At 45.2% G+C, this 8139-nt stretch overlaps 1 long non-coding RNA gene across 1 annotated transcript in view; it reads left to right on the forward strand.

The window, feature by feature from the left end:
* LOC140846830 (uncharacterized) overlaps positions 1 to 5768 on the forward strand; it is a 40929-nt gene extending 35161 nt beyond the window's left edge. Inside the window, exon 3 of the long non-coding RNA XR_012126278.1 lies at positions 198 to 5768. This is a non-coding gene — a long non-coding RNA (uncharacterized lncRNA). The remainder of the gene's footprint in view (positions 1 to 197) is intronic.
* Positions 5769 to 8139: the final 2371 nt, after the last annotated feature.

Raw genomic sequence — 8139 nt, forward strand, 5'->3', positions numbered from 1 at the left:
TGTATAATCCTTCATGATTTATGAAGTATGTACAGCACACATACCCTATTGCATCTGGTTCTCATATCCATTCTATATGGTAAAAGGCAATGTATTAGTTATCACAATATGGATAGGCTGAGAGGTTTCCAAACCCTCAAATTGTGGTTCCCTTCTGCTGAGCAATTTCTTAAATTTCTCTCTCTCTCTCTTCTCAGATTTTACTATAAGCAGTCAGAAGAAATCGGGCCACGCCATCAACACTTTGTTTAGAAATCTCCTCAGCTAAATATCCAATATTATCACTTACAAATTCTACTTTCCACAAACCTCTAGAACACACTCAGCCAAGGGCTTTGCCACCTTACGGCAAGGATTACCTTCCCGATGCCCATGGGAACATGGTCCTCACTGCCATCTGAATCCTCACCAGAATCGCCTTGAAAATCCCTATTTCTACCAACAGCCAAGGCAATTGAGGTTTTTCCTAGCATGTACCTCAAAACTCATCCAGCCTGTCTCCACTACCCAGTTCCAAAGCCACCTCCACATGTTTTAGTATTTGTTGTAGGAGCACCCAGCGACAAACCAAAATCTGTATTCGCCTGCTAGGGCTGCCGGAATCACGACCACAGGCTGGGCAGCTCAAACAACAGCAGTTTGTTTCCGCACAGCTCCAGAGGCTGGAAGCCCAAGATCCAGGCACTGGCAGGGTTGGCTTCTCTGCGGCCCCTCTCCTTGGCGTGGAGATGCCGCTTTCTCCCTGTACCTTCCTCTGTGAGAGTCTGTATCCAAATTCCCTCTTCTCATAAGGACACCAGTCACATTGGATTAGAACCTACCTTAAAAACTTCGTTTTAACTTAATTACCTCTTTAAGGAGCTTGTCTCCATATTTTTTTGGTTACATTCTGGGATACTGGGGGAGAGAGGAGGTTAAAACAGCATATAAATTTGAGGGGAGGACACAACTTAGCCTATAATAGGCAGTAGACTCGCAGATGAGAATTAAACCCTCAGGTGAGAACATTAATGTGCATAAAAACTTGAAGCCATATGGCTTATATACTCAAGAGCCAGACCATCTGAGTTTCCTCATTCAGTCTAGTAAGGTGGAAAAAAATGTATTGGAAGAGTGCATCCCAAGAAAGGAGACCTATGAATGGTTGTCAGGATATAAAACAAAAGGATAAGCTGTGGTCACGAGAAATGCCAATGATTTTGACAGGGCTTCTACCAGTCTGACAGATCAAAGCTTTGCAGCATGGTGAATGTCTTCTGCAAACGGTTTGAAAGGTTAAATTCATGGCAATGCTTTTAGTTTAAGGCTTAACTATTTTTGTTGCATTTTTAGAATTAAATACCTTATCTGTCCCAGAGTTATAATCCTAAAAATTATTAAAGAAAGAAATTATATTTTCATTTCTACCCTTAAAATGATAGAAATCTGTGCCAAAAAAAAAAAAATTTGAAACTAAGCTTAGTCAATATAAGAACAGGCAGCCTAGGGCAAATAAAAACCAGCTCAAAAAAAAAAAAACACCAGCTCAGTCACTATCAAGCCAATGAAATTAGTGAGAACCCTAGCACTGGATCATCCTGAGTCCTGACCTGAAAACCATTCAACTCGAACTAGTTGCCTCATTGCCAAGGTCACTGGCTTTGCCTCCATCCTAGAACAACTCATCCTCTAAGCATGCAGATCACTGCTTTGTAAACTGGGGATTAACTATCTCAGAGGCTCAGGATCACAGTGGAAATTAAAATAGATATGCAACTATGAAAGGTAAGGGAGAAATATTTTTAAATGTTGCTTTTCAAGTATGAGTATGTTCTTGGATTTACAAATGGGTGCCTTAGCTATAACACCAAAAAGTATGTTTATGTTTGAAAAGAATCATCCAATAGGTTAAAACATCACTTTACAAATGCAGAAGAGACATCAAGTTGTCTTTTAGACCTGGACTGAGGTCCCAGAAGTTGTGTTCATTATGATGAGCACGTGATGCCAAATTGCGATGAGCATAGTGCCTCTGATCTAAAGTTTTTCTTTCACTGAGACTTCATAAATATTGAGGTAATTTTCTGGTAGGTCCAGAAAAATAGGGGACTAGGAACATTCCTTACCAAGGTCCCTTCAAGTCCAAAAATGATGAGTCAATTGCACAGATTTCTTCTGTAGTCAAGACCACATAAAACCTCAAGATCCTTGCTTTTGAGGACCTTCTGCGTGGGGCAATAGCCTGTGGTCATCCAGCAGCCTCAGAGAAGACGACAACATCTGCCGCTTACAAGATTTCTCCCTGAGCTTGTCTTTAGTTCTCCAATAATTAATTTAAGAGGACACTTTAGCACTTGTGCCAAATAATAGAAAAATTAGATTAAAAATGCAACCAGCTGGCTTCTCAATCTTCCTGGCAAGTCATGATCAGAGCTGCCCTTTGGCTAGCCTCTTCTGTGCCAGACTCCTCTTGGCAGGCTTCCAAAGGAAGGTGGGTATAGGGATGGGAGCAGTCACATGGCTTTACTGCTGCTGGGGCTGAACAATCCCAGGGCTTTGTGCCTGTGGGCCGGTCAGTGGCTCTTTGAAGGCTTGCTGGAGTTTCCTCCAGCTCAGATATCCACCAGAGAGCAAATTAGTCCCATGGTCTCCCAACTGGTCTCCTAGCTTTCAATTTTGCTGCTCTGGAGTCTCATGTTCCACACAGCACCCAGAGGGATCCTTGTAAACACATGTAGGTATGCATGTAGGGTATGCAGTCCTCTGCAGAGCAGACCTTTCAGTGTTTTACCAGCACAAAATCCTTACCTGAGCTTTGATTGGGTCCCCATTACCTCCCTGACCTCATCACCTGCCGCTTTCCCACCCTGTCACTGTGCAGCAATCTTACTGGTCTCCTCGCTGTTTCTTAGCCACCCCAGGCTTGCCGTTCCTCAAAGTCTTTGCATATTCTATTTCCTCTGCCTGGAATGTTCTTCCACATATCAGTGGCTTGCTCCCTCCCTTCATCCAGGTCTCTGGTCAAATGTCACTTTATTATGGAGATCCTCTCTCACCCCAACTCTATCCCTTCCCCATCACTCTTTCTTGCTTGATACTATGTCAGACTTAATGAAGAGTAGCAAAAACAATACAAAGAACTTTTTTCCTGAACTATTAGAGAGTAAGTGGCCAATATGACGCCCCATTACCCTTATATATTTAAGCTTGGAAACCCCCCCCATCAGGGACATTCTCCCACACAACCATTATCTGCCATCAGAAGAGGAAAATTAACAACAGTGCATTACTGCTGTCTAATCCCCAGGCCCCAGTCACGTCTCACCAGGTGTCCCTGCCCCAGCCCTGGGAGCCAGAGGACCCGCACTGAGTCCTGCCTTGCCCTGACATGTCATGGTCTTTAGCCTCCTTCAACATGAAACAGTTCCCAGCGACATTCACGCCCTTGACACTTTGAGTACAGGCGACTGATTTTGTAAAGTGACCATCAGTTTGGGTTTGTCTGCTGATTAGATTCAGGTTACCCTCCTTTGGCAGGAGTACTGCAGAAGCGATGCCATGTTCAGCTGCATGGGGTGCAAGGCTCAGGGAAAAATGAAAATGCAACCCCTTGCTTAAAAAATAGTAAGAATTTCAAGATGGCAACAGCAGAGCAGGAAACCAAGCAGGAGCCCTGCGGGTCTGCAAACACCGCACACCCAGGAAGTTGGCCCTGACTGTGTTCTTCACGTTGCATCGGATGGCAAATGGTGTTGACTTCCATCACTCCCTTAAGGTGGGCCAGCTAGGCTTCTCCACCACAGTTCATCTTTCTCCCTTTGTATCTAGTAAGTGTTTAGGAAAAGTTACGTTCTTTTTACTTGTATCAATATGAACTAATGGTTTCTGATTTTATTCACTAGCTTATAACTCATTATATCATTATTATTTTTTAAAATTTACATACAGTCCACTTGGCTCTCTTTGGTGTACAGCTCTGTAAGCATTAACATGCACACAGACAAGGGAGCCCACCATCACAGTCAGGATACACAACCCCTTCAACGACTCAGAAAAACTCCCTCATGCCGTCCCTTTATAGTCAAATGCCCTCTGCATAGTCCCTGGCAACCACTGAACTTTGCCCCTATAGTTCTGCCTTTTCTAGAATGTTATAAAAATGGAATCATATTCTATGTAACCTTTTGAGACTTGAGTCTCTGACTCAGCCCAACGCCTTTGTGAGTGGTCCATGTTGCTTCCTGAGTAGGTGTCCATGGTATGGATGCATGCAACATATTTATCCACGTACCCATTTGTTACATTACATTACCATCTTCACATTGACTGTGCTTTCTGTCTTGGCCTGGATCCTTCCTGACAGAGAATATGGGCCCTGAGACTCTGCCTTTCTAACAAGCTCCAGGGGATGCTGGCGCAACAGGCCCAGGGCTCACACTTGCAATAACAAGGCTGTGGTGAGGTCCCTGGAACAGTGACAGTTGCAAGGGTTAGGGCTGGGGCCAAGGAAATAGGTTGCAAAGGAGGGCACTGAGGCAATGTAGGTGAGCAGTACTGAGGGCCTGGAACAAGCCGGTGGCTGCAAGGAGGACAGGAGAGAGGGAGACTGCAGAGATAGTAAGGAGACAGACCAACAGGCTCAAGGGGTGGGAACCCCATTCCCGAGAACACAGGAATGGGGTGGGGGATTACAGGGAAAGAAGGAGTTCACTTCAGACATGTCCACTTTGAGGCACACCACATGTGAAGGGGGATGGCAGGACGTGGCATAGACCAGCCAGTAAGAAGGTGGCTGGGAATGTCTGGAGCTGGAGTGAGAGAGTTGCCCAGGGTAAAGGCATCGATGGGAGTGCAGTGGATCCCAGGAGTGCGCGTGGAGCAGAAGGAACAGAGGTGGAGGGAGGGCAGGCCTCCTCCAGCTGCTGGTTCCCTCTACGTCCTCTCTCGAGCTTCTAGAAGCCCCTTCCCTCTTCCCCCCAACTCCATCCCTACCTCGGGCTGCCTTCCTTCTTGTATTCCATTTATGTGTGGTTGGGCTCATGGTGTCTCAGGAACTTGCTCAGTGACAAAAAATGACTGTAACTTTAAGCTGCTGACATTAGGGCGCATACTTGTTTGAGCAGAAGCTGATCTTGGCTGCCCCTGTCTAGGCCCCAGAAAAATGCTGCTTCCTTTACTTTAGAGGTAAAGGATACACCAACGCTCTTTTCTGCATTTCTTTTTAGCACAGATAACAAAAATTCACAATTAGAAAGTATTTTTACCACTAACTGACTAAGCTAAAAGAAATAATTACAGAAATATGCATTCATTTGCAATAGTCCAATTTCCAAAATTAAAGATTCTAATTTGAATGGCACTAAAAAAGACAGTGACAGGATTCCAAGACCTCACATTACCTTTTCCCAGGAACAACACATTCGAGATGAAAGAGCTTGCTCGTCCCAGCTCTCTTGGTTTCTTCTATCCCAGTCTTACATCCCCACAGGGCAGAATTTTATTTGCCTCCAGTACAATGAGTCTAAAGAGACATTTTGTTCCCCTCTTAGGACTAGGGCAAAAGCTTTATTAAAATTAAAACTTTTTCTCATTGTATGATTTTAAGTTTAAAAAAGCATTAAGTCAAGTATGATCCCAATTTTGCAACCGCATGTTATAAAAGGTGCATACATTATGTAACTAAAAAGCCTGGGGGACTACAATGAATATCTTTGATGGAGCGGAATATGGATGCTTTTCTTTTACTTTTGCTCTTCTGTATTTTATTAGTGTCTTCTTCAATAAATACTCTTGGCTGCTATAAGAAAAAGTCAATGGAGGTTTTTAAATATTGAAAATTTCACAGAGCTCCGATTCCAGGTCGCTTTTCGTCCCTTACTAATTAGATGAGGCTGTGAGTAAGGAGAGTAAGTGGGGACGAGTGAATGCTGTGCACAGCGACCCCGGCTCATCTGATGGATGGATGGCTGCCTTCTGTGCTTGCAAAGCAGTGATTTCAGCACAGCTCCAGGCTTGCCTTGTGTTGCTGCTGCCTAAACCCACAATCAGATCGTAAACAGATAAAAAATAACTTCTCAGAGGGGAGTGAGCATGACAGGAAGTTGTCTGGCCTTTGTGAATCAAAGGGAGGCTCGGAGGACCCCACCCCAGTTAATGGCAGGGATAAACGGGAGTGTCTCCCGGAGGAAGCAACCTGTAGCACCTGGGAGGCCAGTCCCTGCAGACCACACCCCTGCTAGCCAATCAGCAGGTTCTCATCTGCAAGACCTTCTGCTGGGGCTGATGGAACTGCTGGCATTTGTAAATTAGCTTTGTTAGACATTATTCTTCCAAACTGAAAAAAGTGGGCTCAAACTGTGAAGGCTGAGTTTCAAAACTTAAGCTGTGCCTCAGAGAAGGGGTGTTCTAATGTGCCTTAAGGCACATACTAGGCTGGTTAAATGAGTCACTTCCTGGGCTGCATTACCTTTTCCCAGGAAGAACACATTCGAGATGAAAGAGTGTAAGGAGAAATACTCCCTTTTCTCCATGGTGGCTTTATTCCCCCACTTCTCCCATTCACATAAACCTGATTCTGCAATCTGAAATCTTCCCTGGGCTAAGCACTGTTGAAAATCTCCTGTTACTACATATCTAGTAATAACACCTGTTCATTGGTATTGATGTTGTCAGTAGAACAATCACGGGTATTTGGGGGATGCAGGGAAAGGTGCCAGAGAAAAATGTGTCCTTGGTTTGGTGGTTGGGTCACAAGATGGAAAAGCCAGTGGTACAGAAGGCACAGCCCCAGTTCTTGCCTCACTAACCAGCTGTCTGACTCCACGTCAGTCACAGGTGAGGACCCAGGACTCCTACTGAAGAGAAGCTGCCTGTGGGCAGGGCCGTAGCTTGGTTCACTGCTCTCCCCAGAGCTTCGCATAGTGCCTGGTGCATGGTAGGCATTCATTTAATATGTACTAAATTGGATGATGATAAATACAAATTCTGCCTTTCATTGCTGTCATGAGGATCAAAGCAGTTTGCATGTATACAAAGTGTTTGGCAAACTCAGTTTTTTAAACCGCCATGTTATTAGTTTCCCCCATTAAAGCGCTGATCTCTGGGTATCACTGCCTTGCTCCCCCTGGGATTTCCTCTCTCCAACCAGGAGCATCTCTGCAGACACGATCCCCTCTGTGTTCCCAAAGCAGCTGAGCAGTCCCTCAGCACAAAACCTCACACTGCCTGGAATCCCTGATTCTACACTTACCTTTCTCATTGAACTGTGGACTCCTTCAAGGCAGGAATCTGGTTTATTCACCCCAGTATCCTCAGCTCCTAGGACTGTGGCTGGCCCTGGGTGTGTGCTCCCAGAGCAATGACTGAAAGACATGGGGACTCAGTCTGAGCCATTCAACTCATTTTCATCTGGAACAGGAGCCAGACCAGTAGGCCAAGTGAGCTGAGCCGTCCTCACAGCATGGAGGCTGCCACTGCTACAAAGCAGAAGATTTGGGACGTATTTCCAGTAGACCGATGGCATTGTGTGGTTTAAACAAGCTTTTGTGGGCTAACCTAGGAATCTATCTACCATTTTTAACTGTTTTTTCAGGCATTTAAAGAATAAACTGTGTGGACAAGATTGTTCCTAAAAAAACATGCCACCCTATCATATCAGCTGGCCCCAAATATGCCATCACTGACACTGGCTGGCTCTGAGGGGTTTGAATCATTCTACCCCAAAGATGTACATCTCTACCTTCTCCATGTGCTGGAGTCTACACTGAGTTAATTAAATAATAGCACAGCAGAAAGAAATCCATTTGAATTCAATGCAGCCGCATTTGTGGGAATTATTTCTCCCCACTGAACTCACCACGCCAGGTAAACCCATGCAAGGCTCTGCCGATGTTCACAAATCGGGAGGGACGCCTTCCCCCCCCATGGAGCCCCACCTCTGGTCACACCCTCACTTTCTCCCTTTGTCCTTTGCTGCATCCCAGGCTCACTCAGTGAAGTGTGTCCATGTGGTGGCAAGCAGAAGAGCTGCTGGAGTGGCCCCCAAACGGGGACAGGTTGGCTTTAATTATTCGTATTAACTTCTCAGAGCAACAGAGATGTCTGCCAAATGACAGCGCACATAAAAGGCAGAGCCCATAATTAATCTTCACGGAGCCTCCG

Source organism: Manis javanica, chromosome 16, assembly GCF_040802235.1.
Source record: "Manis javanica isolate MJ-LG chromosome 16, MJ_LKY, whole genome shotgun sequence".
Lineage (NCBI taxonomy): Eukaryota > Metazoa > Chordata > Mammalia > Pholidota > Manidae > Manis > Manis javanica.